The sequence below is a fragment of the Macaca thibetana genome, chromosome 19 (assembly GCF_024542745.1).
Source record: "Macaca thibetana thibetana isolate TM-01 chromosome 19, ASM2454274v1, whole genome shotgun sequence".
Lineage (NCBI taxonomy): Eukaryota > Metazoa > Chordata > Mammalia > Primates > Cercopithecidae > Macaca > Macaca thibetana.
The window spans coordinates 52,883,300-52,911,010 of record NC_065596.1 but is presented as its reverse complement, the minus strand read 5'-3'; the positions used below and the strand labels follow the sequence as shown (position 1 = coordinate 52,911,010).

Below are 27,711 nucleotides of genomic sequence, written 5' to 3'. Positions count from 1 at the left end.
AAGGTTCTTCAGCACACGACTTGACATCCCAGTGTTCTGGAGTGCTGTGTTGGTTCTCCCCCATCCCGACCTCTCTCCACTGTTTGGGAAAGGGGTGGAAGCTGAGAAGAGGCTCCCAGAGATGGCAAATGTCCAGGTTCTTGTACAGAGTTCCTGGAGTCAGCAGATGGGGCCTCCAGCTCTGCCACTCGCAAACCACCTTATGCCTCAGTCTCCTCATCTATAACATGAGAATAGTAACAGTGTCTACCTTGCAGGGTCACTAGAGGAAGTAAACGGGACGATGCATGTGAGGTGCATACAGTCGGTGCTTATTAAATGGCGGGCAATTTTATTTACAGACAACAAGTGGAATAAGTTCTCATGCGCCCTCTGGCTTTAAATGGCCATCTGTTGTCTCGATAAGGGCTCAGGTTTTTTGTTTTCTTTTGTTTTGTTTGTGTTTTGTTTTGTTTTGTTTTGTTTGAGACAAGGTCTCACTCTGTCACCCAGGCTGGAGTGCAATGGCATGATCTTGGCTCACTGCAACCTCTGCCTCCCAGGTTCAAGTGAGTCTCCCACCTCAACCTCCCAAGTATCTGGGAGTACAGGCACACACCACCACATCCAGCTAATTTTTGTATTTTTAGTAGAGACAGGGTTTCACCATGTTGGCCGGGCTGGTTTGTTGTTGGTGGTGTTGTTGTTGTTGTTGTTGTTGTTGTTGTTGTTGTTGTTGTTTTGAGAGGAAGGCTTGCTCTGTAGCCCAGGCTGGAGTGCAGTGGCACTATCTTGGCTCACTGCAACCGCTGCCTCCCAGGTTCAGGTGATTCTCCCACCTCAGCCTCCCGAGTAGCTGATTACAGGCATGTGCCACCATGCCCAGCTAATTTTTCTATTTTTAGTAGAGACAGGGTTTCACCAGTGTTGGCCAGGTTGGTCTCGATCCCCTGACCTCAGATGATCTGCCCGCCTCAGCCTCCCAAAGTGCTGGGATTAGAGGTGTGAACCACTGCTCCTGGCCTGAGGGCTCAGCTTTTCCTTGCAGGAGGCCTCCAACCAGGCTCCTTGCATCCATCCTGCAGTTCTGTGTGAATGTCTAGGAGGCCTGAACAGTACAGAGCAGCAAGCCCCAGCAGCCTCACCTCTGGGTTCCTGCCTTAGCCTGCTCCCCATAGTTTATCATTAAAGTACCCCAAGAGCAGATGATGGCTCCACTCCTCCCACTCTAGAGCTCCCAGCTGTCGGGCCATCCTGCTCCCAGACAGCCGTTTCTGTCCTGTCCCTCCCCAGGCAGTGGCTCTGTCGTCCCATATACTTGTTCTGTTTCACTGGAGGCTCCTGCTGCCTGCTGGCAGCCATTTCAGCCAGCGAGTTTATCCAATATAATAAAACAGCCATCACCCCAAGGAGGTGTCAGAAGAGCAAATGCATGTATGTCCTTTAGATTTCAGAGAACTCCTCAATTACTCGGCCAACCCCAAGAGGCGGCTGCCCAGGGACTGGGGCCATGTCAGAGAATCACAGCCCAGCCTGTCCACGGCACAGAGACTGGGCTCTCCTGGCAGGGGCACTTGCTTGTCACACTAGCATTCAGTCGATGTGTGTGGAATGAATGGATTAACTCACGACAAGGCCCCAGCTGTCCTCGATTCGTGCATTCACGTGTGTATTCATTCCGTTTCTGCTCAACAAGCATTATGGAGCACTACTGTTTTCAACAAATGTTTGTGACCAGAACTGAAGAATTCCTTTAGCAAAACACAGAATCCCTCTTGTAGTTGGTAGTAGGGGTCAGTGGGGTGTGAACTGGCAGAGTGTTTCACCTGCCCCAGGGATACCTCTTGTCCTTTTCTCAATAGCCCCATGAACTAAGAGTCCACAGCCAGACTGAGAAGTTTCTCTGTTTCTCTGGTCTCTACACAGCCTGCTGTGGCTTCACTGAACACATTTTCTGAATCTCTACTCTGGATACCTAAAAATAACAGCCTAGTGCATCTCTGAGTCCGAGGCTCCATCCCTGTTGATGGCGCCTCCTGCTTCAGGCTTGAAAGAATGGACCTGTCTCTGGAGCAGGTAGCCTTGGAAAGGAGGAACCATGAGAACCCAGGCTTGGCCCAGGAGGGAAGATAGGCAGAGCCCCCTGCCCCAATCCCTCACTGTGCACAGGGACCCAGAGACAGACTGTCTGAGAAGCATTTTTCCCACGGCTCCTGGGATCTCACTCACATGCTCTCTCTCTCTCTCTCTCTCTCTCTCTCTCTCTCTCTCTCTCTCTCTCTCTCTCTCTCTCTCATTTTAACCCTCTGGCTGCCTCTCCAGCCTCAGGTGAAGCAGTGACTGAGTGTTAGACTTGGAACAATAGCAGATGCTCCCCAGCTGGTGTGCTCCGTTCTCTTGGGTTCCATCGTCCCCCCGCTGGTGTTTCCAAATCTCCCAGTGTTAGATGACCAACGATGGGATATGGCCACATCCTGTCCTGGGGTTCAAAAGGTTCCATCAGGGACAATGCTGGTGTTGACCACCTCCTGGAACACTGCAGGATTCTTTCAGGGCAACAGTCAAATGAGGACAGCCGTCCTACCAAGCCTTCCATACTAATTGTGATGTCTCTGGGAAGTGGGCTTCCCCTGTGGACACTGGATTGCTATTGGACCTGAGTTTTCAAGGTTCTGGCCAACCTGGGCAGCTAAGGAAGGATTCCACCGTGCTCTCCAGGAGGCTTGGACTGGTCCCTCAGTAGACACAGCTGACCCTTTCTTCCCCAATCCTCTCAATATCCAGGCTCTCCAAACAGAAGCCTGTTAATGCTGTGGCAGTGGCCAGACAGGGCAACATGGAGACCCCTCATCACCTCTTGGTCCGGTGGTACAGTGTATCTTATGGCAGAAGCCCCCCAGTTCTGTAAGCTCCTTGACACAGCAAACCATGGCTGCAGTACACAAGTGTGCTACAGCCCAATCCTGGATATGTGGTCACTACCAAAACCCCAGTCATCTTCTTGAAGGAGCCTTGGTGTAGGAAACCAGAGGTGACCTAGAATCTTCTACCTGATCAAGGGATGGCCCACTATCTGATTTAGCACCAGGGATTCGTGCTAAGATGTATTGTCTCTTGATATCAGAGTCAAGACCCAGGTAAGCTGGCCCATGAGGCATGGTTCCCATCCCCAGGAAACAACAGCCACACTGACTGGCTGCTGGCAATTTCTTTGGTCCCCCTGCCTCTCAAATTCCAAAGCCCCGTGGTTTTCGGGTTTACCCACATATGACCCTTATGTAAATTTGCTTGACCCAAGAACCCTTAACTCATATCATGTCTGTTTCCTGTGTGGTTAGTTATTTATAGTTTGGATAAAATGCCTTGGTCGTTGATATAGTTTGGATATCATTCTCTCCAAATCTCATGTTGAAACAAATGTGACCTGCAATGTTGGAGGTGAGGCCTGGTGGGAGGCATTTGGATTATGGGGGCAGATCCCTCATGAATGGCTTGGTGCCCTCCTTGTGGTCATGAGTGTCTTCTCACTCTATTAGTTCAGGAGTTTAAAGGAGCCTGGCACCTCCTCCTCTCTCTCTCATCACGTGATGTGCCTGCTCCCCCTCCACCTTCCACCATGATTAGAAGCTTCCTGAGGCCTCCCCAGAAGAAGATGCTGGTGCCTGCACATCCATAAACCAAATAATCCTGTTTTTAAAAACAAATTACCCAGCCTCAGGGATTCCTTTATAGCAATGCCAAATGGACTAATACAGTCACTACTACACACATTCATAGGCAAAAGGCCTTGCAGGCCATATGACCAGAGCCATTGGTTAAAGATTTGCCAACACTCCCAGCACATGCTTCTTTTAAACATCTTGTGTTGCCAGCTAATGAGAAAAAATGGCATCCACAAATAATACCAGCAGTCCGCACACCTGAGGAGTAAGTGCTTATTCAGAGAGTTTTGCTCCAGTGACAGTGGGAGGAAAATTGGCCAAAGCAACAGGGACTCCCCGAGGTACAGTGTGAAGAGCAAGTTTCTCCCCAGATGTCCTCAGCAAGAAGATGGCAGGATCCACAGAGAGACAATGTCCCCTTTCGGGCAAACAAGAGGGGAGGTGTGATCATCACGTTGTGATCTGAAAACCCCATGGTAAGCAGAGTGGAAGTAATGACACCAACCATTGGCCTGTACCATGCACTTCGTCTGTGTCAGGCATGAGGCTGAGAATTTTGCCTTTATTATTCTAGTTAATTCTTCCATTTACACTGTGAGACTGTTGCTACCACTTCCTCTATCTTACAGTGGAGGAAATTGAGTCTCAGAAAGGTTAAGGAATTTGCTCAAAGTTGCAGAGCTAGTAAGTAGCAGAAGGCAGTTTACACCCAGGTCTGTCTAGTTTTACAATTTATTTGGCCCACTGTCCTGCCTGTGCCACCCTCTGCCATGTGCCCCCAGAGGTCCAGAGGCCCTGGAGCTCAGGTCAGCGGCTCTGCCAAGCCTGCCGTGCAGGGCTGAGCCAGAACATCCCTCAGCAAAGCCATCTTTACACAAGACCACAGAGGCTCCCACCCAGATATTGAGTGGATCTGGGGTCCCTGTGTCCCCATGGCTTTCCTGACAACTTGAAGTTTTAGTATCTGGACATGAGCAAAAGTGTCATCTCTCTACCTGCCTAAAGGGAAAGGCTCCATTCAGCTGAAGAATCTTCTTTTCTCTCTTCACTTGATTATAAAGAACACACTTCTGTTAACTTTGCCTTAGCCCCACACTCTTTTTAAAAGCCAAACATGATGCCGGGTGCAGTGGCTCACGTCTATAATCCCAGCACTTCAGGAGGCCAAAGCAGGAGGATCACTTGAGACTAGGAGCCCAAGACCAGCCTGAGCAACACAGCGAGACCCCATCTCTACAAAAATTTTTTTTAAATTAGCTAGGCTCGGTGGCACATGCCTGTAGTTCCAGCTACTGGGGAGGCTGAGGTGCAAGGGCTCACTTGAGCCCAGGAGTTGGAGGCTGCCGTGAGCTATGATTGCACCACTGCACTCTCGCCTGGGCAACAGAGCAAGACCCTATCTCTAAAAACTAAAAACCAAAGATGAAACTGTGTTTCCAGTTCTCCTCCAAGGCGTTTCAGGTCACACACTGGACCCCAACAGCCTTCCTCCCAACCTCTCTCTCAACACAGGACTGCAGGTTCTGGATTTCTAGTTGTGGCACAAGCATTACTCTGGCCAACCCTAAAATAAGGCCCAGCACTGCCTTCCCTCCATGAACACAGGCTGGGTCCTCCAGCTGAGAGTCTCCCATAATCAATCTGTCTACATGGGACCATCAGGAGAGTCACCAAGAGGTCAGGGGTGTGGAGGCAAGGACTTAGCCTGCAGGGCCCAGTTCTATGACTTTGAGGAAAGCTCCCATTACCACAGACCCTGGGTTTATTCTGTAAAATGGGGGTGCTTCCAGCCTGCCCCAGCACCCCCAGGTAATGAGTCAGGGTGCTTGGCAAGTGTTCACTTTGCAGAAAATGATCTCCCCTCCTGTGGGTGAGAAGTCCTGCCACTGTGCCAGGCACTCCATCAGCAGCAGTTCCAGGTAAATCTTCATGAGTCTCACTTGAAAAATTATGTATATTAGTGACATAGCCCCCCCTAATTTATCTCTGAGAGCGCTCTGTGGGACCTCAGTCAATATTGGCTGAAAATCAAATACAGACCTTGTTATGATTCCATGCAAGCTCCAGGCTTGAGAGAGAACATTACATTAACTTGCACAATTGTCCATGGGGCAAAACACATCTCCTGACCCCTCTGCCAATTACTAGGATGCAAGCTCCACCCAGGCATTCTCATAAATTCAAGGACTCCACTATCCAGGCAGTAAATCAACATCAACACACTTGAAAACAAGTGGGCATAGATAGAGGCTGAGAACTGATGTAACTGACTTGATTGAGAACGGACACCCAATAGTCAAGTGAACGAGTAAGTGAATGAGTGAGTGAGTGAGTGAATGGAGAGACAGTTAAATGGAATAAAGAACACCAGGTATGGAGTCACAAAATCTGAGGTCTAATCTTGCTCTTTGATTCACTGTCTATAATTGTCTAGCTTACCTTCTGAGCCTCTGTTTTTTCATCTATAAAATAAAGTGAAGATTATATATAGTCAAGATTAAATGAAATGATCCTTCTAAAGTGCTTAGCACAGTGAGTGGCATACAGGCTCTCAAAAAATTATAATAAACAACCACTCAATAATAATGACAAAGCCACATACCAAAAGGCACAATTAAGATTTAGGTACCTTTGAAGCAATGACTACTTTTAAATGTAGACATAGAAAAAGACTGACTCACTCGGGATTGGGTTATATGTTTCTGTCTGGAGGCATCCCTGCTTCAAACACATGCCAGTATGAAAAGCAAAATGTAGTTCAAGAAGTTGTAAAATACATAGCTATCTTCAAAAATAAACACTGCAAGAACAAGATATGATTTGAAAACAAAAAGTGGCAGAACTCCAGTGGCCAAATCCCTGAAGTTCCTATTGTGAGGAGTGGTGGGACTAAGAGTAACTTCCGGGAGGCAAGGGCATAACTGAAAGCCACTATGTGAGCCCACAGACTGAAGCTGTCCCCTAAACTTGTGAAAGGTAGCTGGGAAAAAGTGTGACTGACAGCGATCGGGTGAAAGGGGATGCACTAGATGATTGCCACATCTAGGATCTGAGCGATATGAAAGAATTAGAAGGTCTGGTATCTGTGGAATTCGTTGGTGCTGCTAAATGTTATTGATACATTGAAGATTAAAATTACAGACTCAAGTCAGTCAACCAATTTAAGGCATGGATGGTAGGCAAAAGGCCTCCATGACAATGCTTAAATAAATCACCCCTCCCCTGGTCAGATAGCAGACCATCCTGAAGATGAGACTTAGAATCTGAGGGAAAGAGAGCAACACTTCAGAGAGAAGTGAGGTCCCATATGCCGAAGTTAAGGTCTTGCTAGGACAGAATTGGGTCCCTGAGACATCTCGGTGGAGAGTTGAAAACCCTAAACCTCCAGATTACCTGGAACTCTCTCTACCTGTAGAAGCGGTCAGCTATTCTTTTGTAGGAAACAGCAGATGCCCTTGCTTGAAATCTACTCAGAGGCCTCAGTGGTGACAATATCTTGTAAGACTGTCTTTCCTCCTCAAGATCTGCCTTCACCACACTCTACCCTCAGCCCCACTGGCCACAAGAACAATAACCAGGGTGAGTCTCAGCAGAGTCTAACTAGGAAATACTGACCCTCCTAAAGTAAAAGAAGTGTGATTAACCAAAATGCCTGGCCAGTAATCAAAACATCAAAAACTAATATAATAGATGTTGGCGTGGATGTGGTGAACAGGGAACACTTCTACACTAATATAAACTAGTACAACCACTGTGGTGGGAATGTAAACTAGTACAACCACTATGGAAAACAGTATGGAGATTCCTTAAAGAACTAAAGTAGAACCACCATTTTATCCAGCAATTACACAACTGGGAATCTACCCAGGGGAAAAAAGTCATTATATGAAAAAGATACTTACACACACATGTTTACAGCAGCACAATTTACAACTGAAAAACTGTGGAACCAGCCTAAATGCCCATCAATCAAAGGGTGGATAAAGAAATTGTGGTATATCTATATGATGGAATACTACTCAGCTATAGGAAAGAATGAATTAATGGCATTCGCAGCAACCTGAATGAGATTGGAGACTATTATTCTAAGTGAAGTATCTCAGGAATGGAAAATCAAACATCGTATGTTCTCATAAGTGAGAGCTAAACTATGAGGATGCCAAGGCACAAGAATGGCACGATGGACTTTGGGGATACAGGGGGAAAGGGTGGAAAAGGATGAGACTTAAAGACTACAAATTCAGTGCAGTGTACACTGCTTGGGTGATGGGTGCACCAAAATCAAACAAATCACCACTAAAGAACTTAACTAATGTAACCAAACACCACCTGTTTCCCAATAACCTATGGAAATTAAAAATTTTTAACTTAAAATTTTTTTTTAAAATACCTAGCTGATATGAACCTATAGAAATCAAGAGAGCTTGCCTGGAAGTGGGTCTTAAGGGCACTGAACCAAAAGTGGGTGCGAAAAGGGCACAGAATTTGAGGCTGGACGAGAAATTCAACATTTTGTCAAGGTCCTGGGAGTCAGTCCTAGCAACTTCTGAATGGTTCCTAGTCTCTTGAAGAAAAATACCTTACCGTAAATAAAATGTTGAGGGAATGTGAAGATAACCTTGTTAGAGTGTCAGGTAAGGAGTTCAGTTCTTGTGATCTCAGAGAAGTGGCCATGTTACCGTGGATCTGTTATATAAATCTGAGTTCTCATCATATATTATGTTTCTTGAGAGAATTCAGAGGAAAATTCCCTTACTAAGGAGGTGGGAAGGAACTGGGGAAGGAAGAAAGATGGGAAGAGGGGAGGCTGAGGAGGCATCTGAATTTCAGTGGTATCTGTCTGCTCTAAGCTATACTGATAATAGAAAGTCTTGTCATGGAGTGGAGCTTCCTAGAATTACCAAGGACAGAAGGGTTCTGGAACTGCAGAGGCCATATAGCAGCACTTAATCATTAGAGGCAAGGTAGACACTGAGGTCAGGATGGCAACTAGGGGAACGTGACCTACAGGGATGTGTGATGACCATGGTGTACTTAGGGGCAAGATATATGTGTGGCTGACAAAGGTATTGATCAAGAATGGATAAAAACGAGCAAAGAAAGGAGATTAAACATACCGATGGGCAGTAAGTTACATTTCATGTCAGTTCTCAGACACAGGACCCATCAATTGAAGGAGAGGCTCTCTTGAGGAAAGACACTGCAATGCCATAGGAGGTATAAACAACAGGAGTTACCCCCGTTACAAGTAATCGTGCCTTGGAAAAGGAAAGAAGTTTATATCTTCAGTATGCTGTTAGATAGAGCATCAGAGCTAACATTCATACCTGAAGGCTCAAAACACAAACGCCCTCCACCCTGCATTAAGGTGAAGGTATGTAAGTGCAAGCAACGCATGCAGTCCACTCTTTCTCTCAGTAGGTCCTGCAGGTCCACAGACCCACCAAGTGGGCATTTCCTCCATTCCGGAACACATCACCAGGATGGACATACCTAGCAGCTAACATAGTAGGAAAGGCCAAACACCAGCCCCTGAAATTGCCCCCTGACCCAAGCAATCAAAACTAACACCACAGGCCGGGCATGGTGGCTCACGCCTATAATCCCAACACTTTGGGAGGCCGAGGCGGGCGGATCTCCTGAGGCCTGGAGTTCGAGACCAGCATGGCCAAAATGGCGAAACCCCGTCTCTACTAAAAATACAAAAATTAGCCGGATGTGGTGGCAGGCACCTGTAATCCCAGCTACTCAGGAGGCTGAGGCAGGAGAATCGCTTGAAAGTGGGAGGCAGAGGTTGTAGTGAGCTGAGATCACACCATTGCACTCCAGCCTGGGTGACAAGAGTGAGACTTCGTCAAAAAAAAAAAAACTAACACCACATCTGGGAGTAGAGGTAAAAATGAGTGTTATTCTCAAAGACTTAAAGTCCATATTGGCAGGGAATTCCCTTATGTCCTCCCACTTAATTCATAAGTCTGGAACATGCAAAATCTACATGAATCATGGCGGATGAGGATGGGTCACTCAGACTTAACCAAGTGTAACCCCAGTCACAGCTACTTTGCCAGATATGGTGTTCTTACCTAGAACAGATCAACACAGCTTCTGCTATGTAGTAATGCAGGCAGTGATCTAGTAGATTTGTTTGAATCTTCATCAAGAGCATAAGAGGCAGTTTCACTCATACAGGATGGGTGAGAGTATATATCCAAAGTCTTCTCCTGTGGCTATGCCAGCTCTCCTTCTATCTGTCACAGTACAGCGCAAGGTGACCTTGAACATCTGGACATTTCACAGAAAATCACATGGGTCCACAATCGTCCTGCAGAGGTTGGAAGGCAAACTCTACAAAGATTTCAGGCCTGTTGCACCAGCCCAGTGGCCCTGAATATATTTTTGCACATTACATCTCTAATCCTAAGAAAGAGATCAGTGCTTATAAGACTTTTCAGGTTCAAAAGGAGCATACACTGTGCTTGGAATACTGCTCTGACTCATTTAACAATTGATTTTGAGTAGGGTCCAGATCAAGAGAAGGCTCTGCAGCAGGTCCAGAATATAGTGCAAGTAGAGCTGACAATTGGGTCATATGATTCGGCAGATCCTATGGTGCTAGAAATATCTGTGGTAGATAAAGGTGCAAGGTCAAGTCTCTGGAAAGCCCCAACAGGAGAGTTATAGTACAGACTCCTGTGGTTTTGGAGCAAGCCATGCTGTCTGCTGCAGTCAAATATACCTTATGCAAAATTCAGTTCCTGGAATACAAAAGCAACATAAAACCTGAGTCCCTTACCACGGAACATCAAGTGACTGCAACCAGAGCTCCTGTACCAACCTGGGTGCTCTTTGAACCAACAAGTCATGTATTGGGTGGAATAAGCAGTAATTCATGTGTTGGAGTTATACATCCAGGAGCAAGCACAAGCAGGTTCAAAAACACAAGCAAGCAATTCAAACTGCTGGCCCAGACCCTCATGTCACCCACCTATATCATGCCAATGCATCTCCCTCAGCTCACCCTATGGCCTCATTAGGGGTGGGAGGGGTGATTTCTACAACCAGCTGACAACAGAGGCAAAAACCAGGATGAGTCTGCCCATCATGGCGATGCAAGATGAAAATGAACTTCTACTGCCCTGCAACTGCACTCAGGGGTGGCCCTGAGAGAACAGGCAGTCATCCACTTTGCATGGAGAGAGAAATGGCCCGAAATATATATATTCCCAAGCAGTGTGAATTATCTATTGTCTGGCTGACTAGACAGACTCTCAAAAGAGCAAAATTGAAAGATTGAGAACAAGGAGATTTTGGCAAGCGTCATGTGGCTAGAACTATTCAAGTCAAGTGTGTGGATTTTGGGATCACACATCAACGCCCACCACAAGCAGTCACTTCAAGGGAGGCATTAGACAACCAGGTACATGGGAGCTCTTACCCAGAGGTGTCCAGCAGCACCATCAGCCATCCCAAATCTGCCCAGTAAATAAATGCTCAGCTGGTCAGCAGAAGCCTTTGATACACTGTCACCCTCCAGGAGACCACCAAGACAAGTTAATGTTGTGTCAAGTTAATTATATACAACTTCTTCTACCCTGGAAAGAGTGATTCAGCCTGAAAGGAGCTAAAACATATTTCCAGAATCGCTTTGCCTTTTTTGCTCATAGTGTCTCAGCCAGGACTGCTATCCAAGGGGCAAGTACATGATTGGTCACTGGATTGCACATAGCATCACTTTGCACCAAAAGACACACTTTATGACAAAGGAAAACACATCCTATCCCCTAGAAGCTGCCAGCCTGAGGTATTCACTTGAAGATAACCCTGAAAAATCTAGGATACAGTCCCCGAGATGCAGAATATATCTTGACTCAAAGACCATCATATGTCTTCAATAGAGAAGAGGAGTGTATTCAGGAACCAAGGGGTGACAGTGGGCATGCCCTGCTGTACTTCACTCCCAGTGACTTTCCATCCACCCTCCTCCCAACTTTAGAGGTCTTGTTCCCCTGAAGATAAAGTTTCCACCTGGAGACATTGTAAAAGTCCCACTAAATGTGAAAGTACAGCTGTCACCTGGTCATTTGGGGCTCCCATACCAGTAGGTCAGCAGGAAAAGAAAGGATTTCCCATACAGGAGAGGTTGTCAGGAGATAGGGTTCATCACACAGAGTGAGAACAGGGAAAAGTAAATTTGGGACATAGGAATCCACTGAGACATCTGTTGGTGCCCACATACAGTGATTATGGATGGCAATTATACCAATACAGCCTGAAAGAAAACATTCAGACACCACAGGGGATAAAGGTCAGGTCCGGGCAAGCCACTGAGACCAGGAGAAGAGAAGCTACAGTGGATGGCTGAGGAGGGAGCTGCTGAGTATCCAGTACCACCTCAAAACCAACTGTTGTAGTGAAGATCATAGTTTGTCTGACTTGTCCTCTTCTTTTAAGTATGTTTTTCCCAGAAATTTGAAACCATCACTCCGTTACCCAATTCATGACAGAATGGAGTGATGTAGAAGGATTTGAAGGGTTGTATCATGCAGTCCTTTCCCCAAACTCCTTTTTACCATCTTTGGGCACCCATCCTCTATCTCCTAGACCTGAATCTGGACAATGCTGATGCATATTTCCACTCCAGAGCTCCCTGTGGAATCAGGCTGAGGCCACCCTCTGAGGGACTCTGCCTGAGATCACATCTTGCTGGCTTCCTCACTTCCCTGCCCCACCTCCCTAGCACACTCCCTAGAAGCATTACTATAATAAACTACTTGCACATTGTCTTAATCCATTTCATGCTGCTATAACAGAATACCATAAACTGGGTAGCTTATAAACAACTGAAACTTATTTCTCATGATTCTAGAGACTGTGAAGTCCAATGGCACAGACTGACATCTGGTGAGGGCCTTTGCGTTGGGTCATAACATGGCACAGAGCATCATTGGTGAGAGAGAGTGCAAGAAGGAGTTGAACTTGTTTTTATAAAAATTCTTTCTCAGTAAGGTACTCACTCCTGTGATAACAACATTAGTCTATTCATGAAGGCAGAGCCCTTATGACCTAATCATTTCATACCATCCCACCTCTCCATACTGTTCCACTGGGGATTAAGTTTTTAACATATGAACTCTAGGAGACACCTTCAAACCATAACACACAAACCTCATTTCAGATGCTTTTTCTGTAGACCAGAGCTAAGAAGGCATTTGATACGGTATGACTCTGTGTCCCCACCCAATCTCATGTCAAATTGCAATCCCCAGTGTTGGAGGAGGGACTTGGAGGGAGGTGATTGGATCATGGAAGCAGATTTCCCCCTTGCTTGTCTCATGATAGTGAGTGAGTTCTCAGGAGATCTGATTGTTTGAAACTATGTAGCACTTCCCCCTTTGTTCTCTCTCTCTCTCCTGCCAGCCATGTGAATATGTTCCTACTTCCCCTTTGCCTTTCACCATAATTGGAAGTTTCCTGAGGCCTTCCCAGAAACAGAAGCCGGTACAGCCTGCAGAACTGTGTGCCAATTAAACCTTTCTTCTTTACAAATTACGCAGTCTCGGGTATGTCTTTAAAACAGCGTGAGAACAAACTCATACCACATTATTATGTTTTGTTTGTTTTCGCACTCTAAAGGAGTGGAAAATGTTATCGAGGAGATGTAGGGGACTGGGAGAGTGAACAACAGGACTAAGCCTCCCATATATCAGAACGAAGTCCCAAGGACCACCTACTGAGTAGGGAAATGTCCCAAAGCCTGGAATATCCTCCACATGAATGGTACAGTCTGACAAAGCCTGCTTGCCACCCAGGGCTACTCTTACTCTGCCTTTTCCACCATCTCAAACAGTGAATAGAAAGAAACTATGCAGCCATTACACTGTAGCTAACAGGGAAGACCAGGAGGTCTCAGGTACAATGATCAAAGCAAAGAGGATGCCTGGGCAGAGTTGCCACTCAGGAACTAGATGAAATGTCTCAGTGTGGAAGCCCTGTGAGCACAAAAGACAAAGAAGAGAGATAGGAACACAGCAGTCAAGGAGTCCAAACTAGACAAAAACATTACTCAGGGAACAGAAGAAAATTACCCACGATTGATTAAAATTAGGGAAAAGTTTAATAGAAACATGAATTCAATGAAATTAAAATTCAAAGATGAGATGATAAAGCTACAGAACAATATGGAAAAAGAGATTAGAAACTTGGGAAACAAAATTAAATCCCAAATAGCATTATTATAGAGAAACAGAATAGGCATGACTGATAATCTAATTACTGACATAGCGAAAATGATATAATATGTAACTGACATAATAAAAATGAGTGCACATAAAAAAGAAATTAAAACCATTTGAGAACCACTGACTGTAAAAAAAGACAGACAGTTTATCTTAAGAACAACTGGTGTTCCTAAAGAAGAAAATCCAACAAATAGAACAAAATATGTATTCAAAGATATAATACAAGAAATTTTCCCCGTATTGAAAAAAATAAGTGAACATGCTAAAAACAAAACAAAATAGACAAAATAGCACAATGTGTTTTAGGAACATTTGATACAGAAGTCCCAACACAAAGACACAGCCCATTCAATTAAGTTATTAAACTTCAAAGTTAAGAGAGAAATTTTTACATATCTGAGCAGAAAGAGAAAAATCACACACAGTAGGAAAATCAGGCAAGACACTGACTTCGCTACAGCAACACTCAGAGCCCGACAAAAAGGTATTAATGTCTCAATGTTTGGAAGGAAAGAAAAGGCAAGCAAAGAATATTACACCAAGCCAAAGTTATTCATGTATAAAGGCAAGAAGCATCCATTCTGAAATGTTAAATACTTTAGGAAATGGAGAACACAGAAGCCATTTTCAAGAAAATAAAATGAACTATTTACAATTAAATCCAAGCAATGAACAGATTAGAAATAAGTAAAAATAAACACAGGAATTGAGACATTGGGGTAGAAGAATGAGGAATGAGCAGAGAATTCATTTAAATGTAGATAAACATGAAGTAACTTGGGGAATTATGATGATAGAACAAAGTGTGAAATTAATTAAGCTGGACAAAGTAAAAGTAAAAAAGCTAACAACACTTGGGAGATAGAATGGTAAAATGGCAGGGAAGTGAGTAAAACAACATTTCATCTTTCAAAGAAAGGAGCCAATAGACTAAATTTGAAACTTTTGAGCAAACTCAAAACTTGAAACAAATACTTTTTTTAAAAAAAACTATAAACTCCTGATGTGTTTCACAATCTCTCTTTTTTGTTTTTAAGGGATTTTCTGGGAAATAATTTTTACAGAAAAGTATATATTTGAAGTTCACAATTCCCTCAGTTTCACTTCAGTTACATTTTCTTCTATTAAGTAAAATTAAATATAATACTTTATATTTTGAAATAACATCTAGGGCTGGTCATTTTTTTATAAAGATAAGTATTTGTCCAGGTATCCATGTTACTCTCTATCAGCATACATAAGTGTCTGGAATTATGTTTGCCTAAGTTACTGGTCATTTTTTTATAAAGATAAGTATTTGTCCAGGTATCCGTGTTACTCTCTATCAGCATACATAAGTGTCTGGAATTATGTTTGCCTAAGTTAATGAGATTTAGGGTTTTTTAAAAATTTTTCTTCATTGTACATTTTTGCCTTGTTTGAAGTCTTTATGATACGCATGATTCATTTTTATAAAAGCAATAGAATGCTTTCCTTAAGGCAATTATGCCAAGATATTAATTATAGTGATTAATTTCTGATAGTAAGAATATTCATGGTTTTTTGGGTTTGGTTTTGTTTTTCATAATGCAACTTAAACTTCAAAAAGTTTAGTTAAGAAAAATACGGATGGATACTCATGAAAAAATAGAGGTAAAATCTGTAATTTCCAAATCAGGAGAGGAAAGTGATGAAAGTTTTAGTAATTAAATGTAAATAAGGAAAAGAGTTGAAGAGAAGAAAATAAAATGGTAAAGAAAACATACATCAGACCCTGTTGAAAACAACAACAAAAAAGAAAACATAAAATAAGCAGTAAAAATAAGTTCAAATAGATCATGTCAACACTTATAATAAATATAAACAGGTTTAAGTTATAAATTAAAGGACAGAGTCTAACCGATTGGATTTTTCATAATCTAGTGATATTTTGCTTATAAGAGACACACGAAAATAAATGACCCAGGAAGGTCAAAAATAGAGAAATGGAAAGAATATCGCTGGCACAACAACAAAGCAGGATAGCAATATTAGTAGCAGATAAAATCAAACTTAAGGCAAAAAGCATTTATGGAGATAAAGAACTCAATGTAATTATAAAAGGAAAGGACTCACCAAGGAGATATAACAGTCATGAATTTTATATACCTCATAGCACATAGCCTCAAAAATGTATAAAGCAAAACTGACAGAATTTTAGGAAGAAACTGATAAATCTATAATTAGAGTGGGAAATTCTGACTCACTGTGTTGGAAACTGCTCCAGCAGGCAAAAATTATATATAATATAGAAAACTTGAACAACATCGTAGCAAGCTCAGTCTAATAGATATACAAAGAATCAATCAACAAATACAAAGTGTGCATTATTTTCAAGAAAATAAGGAACACTTACAAATAACAAATCTTGCAACAAAAGTCTCAACAAATTTCACAAAATCAAATATCAACAAATGTTATTCTCAGTCCCTAATGCAATTAACTCAGAAATTGACAATTAAAAGACAAAAATGTAGAATATTTTTTAATTACACTCCTAAATTACTCGTGTGTTAAAAGTGTAAATTACCGAAACATTAAACTATCAGGGGCTAAAGAAAAACAAGGGCTCTACAAAACATAAGTTGTGGAATAAATTAATACAGTTCTTGACAAATTCATTTGCATAAAAATAAGAGTGAAAATAAATTTTATACAATTCAAGAAGAAGATTAAACTCAAAAAAGGAAAAGGAAGAGAATGATTGTAGTTAAGGACTAGAATGTAAGTAGTTCATTAAGGAAGTACTCCCAGAAAAAACCAGTAAGGAAGTGGGAAAACACAATAAGGACAGAGAAGATTTGTTCTGTCTTATGGCAAAAGAGTTGAGATATACTATATCTAGCCAGTTACTGGCTACAGGATATCTGAGGTGGGAAGGATGTAAGCCTCAGGCACCTTTAGCTCTCCATACCAGCAGGTGGCTCCAGTGCCCAACAGCAGTCCTTTGAAGATTGCAAGTGCAAACCTCTAAGAGCAAAATACACAGAAGCTTTGGGAGATGAGCATACTGAGCTGGTAAATAGAATGCACAGGCATCTAGTAAGGGCATCCCAGGGAGCCTACTACAGAATTTTACAGAGGAGGAAAACAAGTACCACTACCAAAGGAAATGTTCAATACAACCAAAACTTATTTTAAAAGAACAATGTAGATTGACCTCTAGAAAAACAGAAGAATAGCAAAACTGCATTTTTCAAAAGGCAATATGTAAGCAGCCAACATTGACTATGCCTAGTACAACATATTTCTCCCATCCATTACAACTAAAAATTCTAGACAAAATACAAAAAGCAACTACCTGGGGGTTTTGAAAAGTTAACAATTCCAGAGCAACCACTAAGAAAAGAGCCAATAGATTAATTAAAAAGAAATTTGAGAAACAAAAGAAGGCAGAAAAGAAAAAGAAAAGTAGAGAGGACTACAAAAAACAATAAAATGTAGACCTAAATCCAAACATATGAATTATTGTGTTAAATGTAAATGACTGAAACATACCAAGTAAAAGACAGAGATTATCAATTTGGATTTTCTAAAGGCCCAAGTACTTGTTATACAAATACTTAAGGAAGAAACAGTAACAACTCTATTCAATTTATTTCAGAATATAGAAAAGGAATGAATATTTCCCTACTCATTTTGTGAGAGATTTCAAAATCCAACAAAGACATTACAAGGATTTTTAAAAGTTAAAAACTACAGATCAATATTTCTCATGAATGTAGATGCAAAATTATCACCAAAATATGAACAAATTCTAATAATATTATAAAGATAATACACCATGAACACATGAGGTTTACTCTGAGAATGCAAGGTTAGTTTAACCTTTCAGTCAATGTATCATATTAACAGACTAAAGAAGAAAAACCATGTGATTATCTTAATAGATGCAGAAAAAGCATTTAACAAAAGTTTACCACCATGATTTTTTTTTAATACTCAGCAACCTGGGAATTTAAGAGAACTTTCTAAACCTGATTAGGGCCATCCACAAAAGAAACCTACAGCTAATATCAAATTTAATAGTGAAAGATGGAATGCTTCTCTGGCTCAATGAGAAACAAGGCAAAGATATCTACCTTCATCTGTCTTATGCAACATCATACTTGAAGTCCCAGCTAGTTTGACAAGGCAAAGAAGGAAAATAAAAAGCATACAGATCGCAAAAGAAGAAATAAATATCTCTTTATTTTCAAATAACATGATGTTAAATTAAATACATTAAATACAAGATCAATATACAAAAAATCAATTTATTTCTGTATACCAGCAATGAAAAACATTTAAAATATGTTTTACCATTTACTGAAACATGAAACACATAGGTATAAATCTAACAAAATATATGCAAGACCTGTAGGCTGAAAACTATGAAATACTCATAAAAGAAAACATACTTTTCTAAATAAATGAAGTGACAAATGTATGTCCAAGGATTGGAAATTCAGTATTGCTCTCAATCCTCCCTAAAATGATCTACAAATTCAATGCAATTCCCATCAAAATCTTAGCAGAAAATTGCTGCAGATATTGACAGAGTGAGTCTAAAATTTATTGGGAAAGGCAAAGGAAATAGAATAACCAAAAAATTTTCGAAAAATAAAAATAAAGTTGGAGGACTCCCACTACCTGATTTTAATACTTATCATAAAGCTACAGTAACCAAGAGAGTGTGATACTCTTGGCAAGATAGACATACAGATCTATGGAAAATAAAGAGACTCCAGGAATAGATACAAAGGTGGTCAACTGATTTTTGACAAAAGTGCAAAGGCAATTCAACTGAGAAAAACATAATGTTTTCAACAAATGGTGATTAAACAATGAGGCAGACAAAAACAAAATTCTACTGACCCATCCACATTTCACACCTTATGAAAATATTAAAACATAGTATAGGAATAAATGTTAAATTATAACACTTCTAGAAAAAAAGAAAATCTTTGTGAATGTGGGTTAGAAAAAATTATTAGATATATCACAAAAATATGATCAACAATAGAAAATAAAAGCAAACTGAATTTGATCGAAATCAAAAACTGCTCTGTGAAAGACACTACTAATAAAATGAAATGAGAAGCCACAGACTGGGAGAAAATATTTGCAAATCATTTATCTGACAAGAAAAACTTCTATTCAGACTATATCTTTAAATCTAAAAACTCAACAACAGGAAAGCAAACAACCCAATACGAAGTGGGCAAAATATTTCAAAAGGCACTTTGACAAAGATGATATACACAGAGCAAATCAACACTTAAAGGTGTTCTACACCATTAATCATTAGAGGAAACACAAACTGAAACCACAGTGACCTACTAAAAAGACTAACCTAAGGCTGTTAAAACAACTGAAAAAAATAAGTAAAACCTGATCATTTTAACTGCTGCCTAGGATGCAGAGCCACAAAAACTTTCCAACAATCGCTTATGGGACTGCAAAAGGTAGAGATACTATGGAAAACAGTTTAGCAGTTTCTCATAAAGTTAAACATGCATTTACCATATTATGCAGCAATCCTAAGCTTAGGTACTTAACTAATAGAAATGAAAACTTATGTTCACATCAAATCCTGTACATAAATGTTTATATAGCAACTCTATTCATAATAATCAAAAAACTACAAACAGGGTGAATATCTTCAACTGGTGAATGGATAAACAAATTGTGGTCTAGACATACAGTGGTCACTATCCAATAATAGAAAAAGAACAAAATATTAAAAATACAACATGGATGAATTTCAAATGCATTACACTGGTGTAGCAGTAGGTAGTACGGTATGTAGCTTTTGAGTGTGGTATAGCATTATACCAGCAGTATGGTGTGTAGCCTTTGAATCTGGCTATATAATCCTATTGGTATGTCATTTTGGAAAAGGCAAAATTATAAGGATGGTTGCCAGAGGTTGGGAATAGTAAAGGTAGTTGACAATGAGAAGGCAATATGAGGGAACTTGGGGGAAAGCACTGAAACAGACTCGGTGTGCTGGTGGTTACATTTGTCAAAACTAGTAGAACTATAGAACAAAACAGATAAATTCAACTGTATATAAATTAAAAATAAATAAAATGATTTGAAAAAAATACTGAGAATGAAGGAGAGACAGCCTGACAGATTCAGAAGAGATATTTTTCAACCATAAGAAAAAACATGAATCACTTTATGACAGTAAGTTAGAAAATATAGTTGATGTAGATAATTTTTGGTAAAAAATATAAATTATCTAATATTGTGACTCAAAAATAAATGAGAAATTTGAATGAACAAAGGACGATTAAATAAATTATACATGTTGCAAGCCGAAAATCTCTTTCCTAGATAGAAGCAAGCCCAATAACTTTATAGGCAAATCTTTCCTAGATTCTAAACATACTACCACATCATACTAAAAATATTTTTTAAAACACAATTTCAGTGGACAGAAAAGGGAAAACTATCCAATTCATGTTACGGGGCTACTATAACCTCATTACCAAAACCAGATAAAGACTATTAGAAAACAAATACAGACTTGTTTACGTACATGTATATGTGTGTGTGTGTATATGTGTGTGTGTATTATATATATTTTAAATATATAGAAAAATAAAGTTCATCAAGAATCCTAAAATGAAGATCAGCACATAAAATCAGTAACTCTTCTAGAATCCAACAATGAACCCTTAAAAAATGTTGTTTTTTAAAGAGTCATTCATAGCAGCTGTAAAAGCTAGCAATAAATAAATATAGCAATAAATAAATGAAGCTATTTAATGTCCTTATGAAAATATTACAGAGACTATAAAAACACCAACATGATTACAAATATGTACTATATTCATGGATGAGAAGACATTATCATAAACATGTCAAATTTTCTTATGTTAAACTATAAAATCAAAACAATCTCCCTTAGAATGTTAATACTTTTTTGTAGTGAAGTTTAGCAATCTGATCCTAAAATTCATGCTGAGTGACAGGAAGGACAGACAAGACAATTTTTAAAAGAAAGTATAAACAATGTAAAGAGGATGTACCCAGTAATAAGATTTGTTATAGAGTTGACATCACTGAAACAATGTGGCATTATACAGGAACAGACAAATAGATTAGTGGAACAACGAGAAAGCACTGAAACAGACTCAGGTAAATACAAAAAGTTGATAGATAACAGAAAAGAAATTAAAAATTAGTAAAGAAAAATGAACTACTCAATACATGGTACTGGGACAATCATACATCTATCTATACATACATATATGTACATGTATATGTGTATACATATTAAATATATATATCCATGTGTATAGATATAAGAATATTTAATGTTTATATAGAATACATTGATAAATATACAGTTTAGATAGCCCTACATTTCACTGTTTACAAAAAAGCATTCTAGGAATTTTAAAATTTTGAATGTGAAAATGTAAAATAATCTAGAGAATTTCTGTTTTCCCTCTGTATTTAGTAACATGAAACTGACAAATAAAATTGTATATATTTAAGGTGTATAATGTGTATATATTATATAAATATTATATTATATAATATGTTAGATATTATATTAGATATTATATAATATTTAGATATTATATTATATTAATATATTATATTGATATTTAATATTATATTAAATATATTATTACATAATTTTATATATTATATTATATTTATATATATATATATTATATTGATATTTAATATTATATTAAATATATTATATAATATTTAATATGCTATATTGTTATACAATATATTAATATAATATATAAATATACTGTTTAATATAATATATTAATATATTTTATTATATTATATATTATATATTTATTAATACATAATATATTAATATATAATTATACATAATTATATGATATATAAATATATAATTGTATATATAGTTATATTATATATATGTTTTGTGAAATGATTACCACAATCAATTTAGTTAACACATCCATCACCTCACATAGTTACCTTTGCTGTAGTGAGAATATTCAAGATCTACTCTCTGAATAAATTTCAGGTATACGATACAGTATTACTAAATATATTCACCACGCTGTTCATTAGATGCCTAGAACTTATACCTCTTGTAACTGAAAGTTCATACCCTTTGACCAACATCTCTCCTTTCCCTCCCCCTGCCTCTGCAATTCCACTCCACTATTTATTTCCATTAACTTGTCTTTTTGAGATTCCATATATAAGTGAGATGAGATAGTATTTGTCTTTTTCTGTCTGACTTATTTCACTTAGCAAAATTTCATCGAGTTTCATCCATGTTGTCACAAGTGACAGGATTTCCTTCTTTTTATGGCTGAATAACATTCCATTGTATATATACATCACACCTTTCAACACATGATTTATCTATTCATCCTTCAGCACTTACATTGATTTCATAGCTTGGCTATTGTGTATAACGCTTCAGTGAACATGGGAGTGCAGGTATCTCGTCAACATACTGATGTCATTTCCTTTGAATATATACCCAGAGATGGGATCACTGGATCACACACCAGTTCTGTTTTTAATGTTTTGAGGAAACTCCCTACTGTTTTCCATAATGGCTGTACCATTTATGTTCACACCAACAGTGCACAGGGTTCTCTTTTCTCCACATCTCACCAACATTTGTTATCGCTTGTCTTTTTGATAATAGACAAGGTGTGAGGTGATATCTCAATGTGGTTTTAATTTGCCTTTCTTCCTTGATTAGTGATGGTGAGCCCCTTTTTATATACCTGTTGACTATTTGTATGTCTTCTTTGAGAAAGTCTACTTGCCCATTTTTAAAATCAGGTTCTTTGTATTTTTGGTATTGAGTTGAATGAGTTCCTTATATATTTTGGATATTGGCCTCTTATCAAATATATGGTTGGCAAATATTTTTTCCCGTTCCATAGGTTGCCTTTTCATTTCGCTGATTGCTTCATTTGCTGTGCAGAAGTTTTTAGTTTGGTGTATTCTCACTTGTTTATTTTTGCTTTTGTTGACTGTGGTTTTGATGTCATATCACAGTTTCTTAAACACAATATCAAGAACACACACCATCAACGAGAATAAAATGCTAAGTGTAATTATATTGAGATTTTAAAACTTCTGTGTGCTAAAGACACAAAGTTAAAAAATAGGTTATAACATAGGACTATATTCCAACACATATAACCATTATACGATTAGTATCAAGACTATCTAAAGAACTCCTACAAAGCAATTACAAATAGTTTAATGGTCAAATTTATAATAGATAAAGCTCTCACGGACTGAATGCATATAAAATGCTGCTTCATTTCATTGCATTTCAGAAAAAAATGCAAATCAAAACAATGAGATGAAATACCACATCAGAACATACCACCAGATTAGCTAAAATTTTTAAATCTGGCAATATCAAGTGGTAGTTATAGTTGAAGGGAAATAAAAACATTCACAAGTTGTTGGTGGGAATTACAATGTATATAAACATTTTCAAAAACAATTTGTCAAGATGATATTAAGGTGAAAGTCCATACATCTGATGGCTTGGCAATTACACTTCCTGGTGTACATGGAAGAGGAACATGGCGTACAAGTCAAGAAGACTTGCTCAAAGATGTTCATTGCTTCAATGTAAAGTTCATCAATGGAAGAATGGGTAAATGATTGTGGCATATTCATACAATAAAATATAACTGCACCAGTAAAACAAACTGAAGGTGTACATCTCAACAGGGATAAATATCTCAAAAATATAATGTTACATAAAAATATATTAAAGATCAGGTGTAGTGGCTCACGCCTGTAATCCCAACACTTTGGAAGGCCCAGGAAGGTGGCTTACTTCAGGTCAGGAGTTCAAGATCAACCTGGGCAACATAGTGAGACCCCATGTCTACAAAAACTAAGAACACTAGCCAGGCATGGTGGCACATGCCTGTGGTCTCAGCTACTCTAGAGGCTGAGCTGAGAGGATTGCTGGAGCCCAGGAGGTGGAGGCTGGAGTGAGCTACGATTGTGCCACTGCAGTCTAGCCTGAGCAACACAATGATACCTTGTCTCAATAATAATAATAAAAGTGGCAGATATGCATGTATTATGTGACCCCATGTTCTTAAAATGTGGATCACACATAACAATTATGTATGCTGTTCATGGATACATATACATGAGGCAAAAGTATCAAAGCCTGATAAGGAAGGATACACCCTATTTCAAGGAGTGGTCCTGCAGGGGGGTGACGGGTGTATTAAAAAAAGACTCTAGCTCTATCTGTAATCATTTGCCTTAAGAAAGAAGAAGGACAGCAGAAAAGGTGAGAGAAGAGAGGGAAGGAAGGAGATTAAAAGGTAGATGGATAATGGAAACATGGATTATTGCTACATTTTCCCTATTTGTTTCTGCCTGAATTATTTTTATAACAGAAAGAAGGAAAAGATAGGGGAGGAAGGAAAAGATTAAATAGAAATTCACCAAAACGCTTAAAGCAGCTATCTCAGGGTAGGGCACAGGGAAGAATTTTATTCATTTATTTACATTTTTTTCATATTTTCTGAATTATCCCCAGTAAACATGTATTGCTTTTATGAGCTGAACAAAAACAATAAATGCTCTTTGTAAAAGCACCTTGCTAAGCTGTTGTGATTTAAACGCCTGGATTGTGGGAGAGACGTTGATATTCTGGACATCCGGGCCAGCTCCCGGAGTGACTGTCCAAGACAGGTTTCTGGGGGAACTGATAAGCGAACAACCAAATTTAAATTCTAGTATCAGTACCAGCACCCCAGGCCTCAGGAGGTGAGGGCTCCAGGAGTCTCCATACTCTGCCAGCCTCCCAGGGGACAGGGCTGCCACAAGAGATAAAAGCCAGCTTTGTGGTTCTCTCTGAAAATCTTTGAAAATCGTTCTTTGAAGATCGAGGTGACCGAATCTCACAGCCATGTTATCACAGGCCCCCTCTATGCCATTGAAGACAGAGATGGACATCCCTAAAATACCCAGCCCGTGGACATGATCCTGTGTGCTTCCTGGGGACGGCCTGCTCAATGACTGGCCAAGTCCATCCCCAGTGGCTTTTCCATATTGCGTAAAACACCTCTGGGAAGTCTTATTAATCTTGTCTCTATTTTACAGAGAAAAAAAATGGGACTCAGAGAAGTTAATTGACTTGGACAGGGTCACCCAGCTAATAAGCGGTATGGAGTCAATACCCAAGAAAGCCACTCTGTGCCCCAGGGGAGTCCCAGGAGGCCACCCCGTGCCCCAGTGGTAGAATGTTGGGCACCAATAACAGGCTAAGGAGAGAAATGATATTGGATACATGTGCAACATTCCCAAAAGTCCCAAACCCACCGTGACAGCAGCCCCACATGCAGGGGCAGGGCGGGGCCTATTTTGAGGTCAGACTGTACATTCCCGTCCCCTGACTCCAGTCCTCCAATCCCCTTGACCCACAGGGGTCCTTATAAGCTAGAGAAGCTGCCACATTCACCATGCCCACCCTGTCCTCCCATCTCCCACTTCCCGTGCTCAACTCTCAGACAGTTAATGTGAATAGATGAGAAGTTTAAGTACCTTGGAAAGGGCTAAATGAATAGGAATGGGAAAATCCCAGTGTTTTTCTCCCATCAGTCTTTCTGATTGCTCTTAACTCTATTTCCTGAACAGGATCTGTGGCAGTCAAGCTCCTGGCTAGTCATTTTTATTATCACCATCGGGAAAAACACACAGTACTTAGAGCAGCAGGGGCCCTCTTAAGATCTAGGCAGGAACGAACCCACAGGACAGCTATTCCCCAAAATTGGAAATGGCTCTTGGAGGTCCAGCAGGTTTCTGCACACCAACCAAACCCCTGCGCTCCCAAGAGGGAGAAGAGGAAAACAGGAGCCTTCTGCCCAGCCTCCTGATTTTTGCCCAGGGCTCCTGGACCCACTACCCCCAGCCTTGGCCCAGCTCCCATGCTAGGTGACTTCATCTCCTACCCCATGGGGCAAGTTCCAGAAAAACTGGAACTCCCCGTTTTTATATGAAAGTACATCAATTTGTTATCAGTGGCAACTAATTTTAAAAAGCTCTAAATGCTTTCTGGACCGAATGAAACAAGTCTGCAGGCTGAATCTGGCCTCTGGGCTACTGTGCAGTCCACGGGCTGGCTAGGAGCAGGTCTAAGACAGACAGCAAAACAACCAGGACGTAACAATGATAGAAGACGCCTCACACCTATCCCGCCCTGACCGCGTGCCAGAGAGCCATTGCGTGGCAGTGAAAGAAAGCCTCATGTGACCAGCTCCATTTTGCTCCTAACCTACCCTCTGCATGATATCTTCTGGGTTAACTGCTATTGCTGAACTCTGCATGTAGGCCAAGCTCACTATGGGAGGAATTTCATTTATAGTTTAAAGCAAAGATGATCATGGTCTCTTCCCAACACTCACCCCCAAGGAGATAAGGAGGTCATCCCACGAGCAACTCCACGGCATCCCTGGAACCTGGCCACGAACAGAAGATTGCATAGCCTCCTTGGACCCTCACTGGCGCAGGCTGTCTGCCGTCCTTGGTCACTTTTTTTTTTTTTTTTTTTTTTTTGAGATGGAGTCTCTCTCTGTCACCCAGGCTGGAGTACAGTGGCTCCATCTCAGCTCATTGCAGCCTCCGCCTCCCAGGTTCAAGCAATTCTCCCACCTCAGCCTCTCAAGTAGCTGGGATTACAGGGGTGCACCACCATGCCCAACTAATTTTTGCATTTTTAGTAGAGACAGGGTTTCACCATGTTGGCCAGGCTGGTCTCAATCTCCTGACCTCAGGTGATCCATCTGCCTCGGCCTCCCAAAGTACTGGGATTAAAGGCGTGAGCCATCGCACCCGGCCCTTGGTCACTTTTTCATCCCAAACTCCTCCCCTGCCCCTTTTCCTTAACATAAAAAGAGCCTGAGATTTGTACTGACTGGTTCTGTAGGGCATTCATCTACACTCCTTTTGGCTGCTGGCTCTCCAAAATAAAGTCGCCTTCCTTGCCCCGACTCCTTGTCTCTTGATGTCCATGGGTTTGGGCTTATGCTAAACCAACACCATGAGGTAGCGGTGCAGGTGCTTTCGGTGCCCTTGGTCTATCCCAGATGTCAGCAGCTGCTATGGTGGGCAGGCCCACAAATGTGGGCAGCAGCCCACCGAAGGGCCTGCCCAGTTTCTCCACACTCCGGCTACCAGGTTTTCTTCCAGGGATACAGGATGAAGTCTTCCAGCATGGGAGCTGGGCCAAGACCTGGGGTTGCTCACCCAGAAGTGGGGCAGAAGTAGCCCTTGGCCCGTGGGATACAGGTATCAATGGATGCAGGCTTCAACCTGTGGCCTTTGGAGGGACAATTCTGAGGGGCATTCTGCATGTACCTCAGGACGTCCCAGACACTGCGAGCCCCTGTCACCCTCAGCCATAACCAGCCCAGCAATGCACTCGTTCAGAGGAATCCAAGTGAAGATAGTTTGCCGATAAGGACCCTGAAGCGCAGAGAGATTAAGTAATTTGCCCAAGGCCTCTCAGCTGCTGAAGGACACTCGGGGATTGAAAAAGGACGAGTTGGCTCTCATGTCCTGCTCCTGAACACTGCACTACCACCTTCTTAGAGAAAACCAGTCGGACCCTCCAGGCCTGTGGCCGGTTCTTGCCCTCTGCATCTGAACCTGTCAGCGAGTCCAGGGCAGGGCTCGCCAGGACTGTGGTCAAAAACCAAGAGTCCCATACGTGCCCTAGAGGGTCCGAAGAGAGCGCAGTCGGTGGGACACCTCCTCCTTAATGTGGGCCCAGGATGCCACCCGGACGTCGGACGTCCGGAGCTTACCTGCCCTTC

General features: G+C 40.9%; 2 protein-coding genes across 44 annotated transcripts in view; one reads left to right on the top strand and one right to left on the bottom strand.

Moving 5' to 3' along the window:
• The window catches only part of LOC126943623 (cytochrome b-c1 complex subunit Rieske, mitochondrial), a 1,156,760-nt gene that overhangs the window by 232,624 nt on the left and 896,425 nt on the right, over window positions 1-27,711 (bottom strand). Inside the window, exon 1 of one of the 43 annotated variants that reach the window (XM_050772615.1) lies at window positions 24,820-24,823. The exons of the other annotated variants lie outside the window; for them this stretch is intronic. The gene's annotated coding sequence lies outside the window, so the exon portion shown is untranslated. Of the gene's footprint in view, window positions 1-24,819; window positions 24,824-27,711 lie in introns of those variants that run through there. 43 annotated transcript variants of the gene reach the window in all.
• POP4 (POP4 homolog, ribonuclease P/MRP subunit) overlaps window positions 1-27,711 on the top strand; it is a 619,906-nt gene that overhangs the window by 456,559 nt on the left and 135,636 nt on the right. The gene's annotated exons all lie outside the window — the stretch shown is intronic.